Genomic DNA, 1,348 nt, shown 5'->3' with positions numbered 1-1,348 from the left:
GTGCCCACAGCCACCTCCTAAGCAAAGTGTCTACCCCAACTCCCCTCTCACGCTTTTACCATCCTGGACTTCAGGGAGACCTGAAGCGCGGGGTCCACTCCCCTTTTTATTCAAAAGCGGGCCATTGAAGACATTCCCCTAAACCAGGAATTTAAACTTGGTTGCACTTCATGCCAAGTAACCCCCGAACATGAAAATCTCCAGCGTATGTATGCAAAGGAGAAACGGTGGTATTTCCATGTACAAAAGGATTCGTTTCCGGTGTGCCTCTAGTTGGCTGGTCTCCCCGAGGGCCCGGGACAAGCTGAACTGCACCCAGCGTGTCTAGAGCACCTGATAGGATATGGCATTTGTCACAGATGGTCTGCAAGTCCTCAGGCAGGTGGCTGAGAAAAATGCTCCCACCTGCCGAACTGAATTATTGAGCATCAGAGAGAAAAGGCTGTGCTGTTGTGGTTTGAAGTCATTCGGCGTCCACGTGCCCAGGAACCAGCTTGGAAAGTTGTTACAAAGCAGTCCCTTTCTTCCTCCTTCACCGCGCCCTGCCTGCCTCAGCGCCAGTCCGGGCGGACCAGATGGGAGCCTGGCCCCGTCTCGGGGGGCCACAGACCTCCTGGCCGCTGTGACGTCAGCCGCCTCTTGTGCCCACTGTGACGTCAGCCGCCGCTATGCCGTCACAAAAGCATATTCTTCAGTCACTGCGCTAGACCCCCTGTACTTAGATTCTCGCGGAAGCTCTTAATAAATACTTTTATTTATTATGAAGCAGAATTATCCACCTGTGTGTGACTTAGAAGGGAAAGCCAGGTCCTCGAAGACTCCTTTAGAGGAAAGTTCCTGTAACCTCAACCACAAAAAGGGCCAAGCACACAGAACCAGGCACTTCGGGCAACTCGTTTTCTTCTTGTCCCGCCTCCCCCCTCCCCCGCCCTTGCGTAAAACTGCGTGGGCACATTGGCCAGGACCTGTGGGTTTCCGAGCTTCAAGCCTTACTGCTTAGAAAAATGAGGTAAGAGATTCCCATCCGCCACGTCACAGGGACACACACACCACGCCCCGGTCTTCCCCGCCCGGCGGCGGCGGCGTTATTGCTGGAAGTCGGAGGGCTGCTCTGCCGGCTGTGAACAGGTCTGCAGAGTCCTTATTGCCATCTGGCGGCCCGGTGGCCGGCCGAGGACAGGTGACGGCAGGGGCCTGGGGGCCTGTCCCCGGCCGGGCAGTCCCGGCTGTCGCTGAAGGCCCCTGGTTCGGGGGCTCCCCGCGCGGCCCTAGCAGCTGGGGGAGGTGGTGATGGGGCTGTGCAGGTAGGGCAGGCTGCTGGGGGCCGCGTGCACGCCCACCGACACCG

General features: G+C 57.9%; 1 long non-coding RNA gene across 1 annotated transcript in view; it reads right to left on the bottom strand.

Annotated features, from left to right (window-relative positions):
* LOC107183380 overlaps window positions 1–1,342 on the bottom strand; it is a 3,150-nt gene extending 1,808 nt beyond the window's left edge. The window contains exon 1 of the long non-coding RNA XR_001514172.1: window positions 15–1,342. This is a non-coding gene — a long non-coding RNA (uncharacterized LOC107183380). The remainder of the gene's footprint in view (window positions 1–14) is intronic.
* Window positions 1,343–1,348: the final 6 nt, after the last annotated feature.

The sequence above is a fragment of the Myotis davidii genome, unplaced genomic scaffold, assembly GCF_000327345.1.
Source record: "Myotis davidii unplaced genomic scaffold, ASM32734v1 scaffold93, whole genome shotgun sequence".
Classification (NCBI taxonomy): Eukaryota; Metazoa; Chordata; class Mammalia; order Chiroptera; family Vespertilionidae; genus Myotis; species Myotis davidii.
The sequence above is the reverse complement of the archived record's forward strand: the minus strand, read 5'-3'. Positions and strand labels throughout refer to the sequence as shown.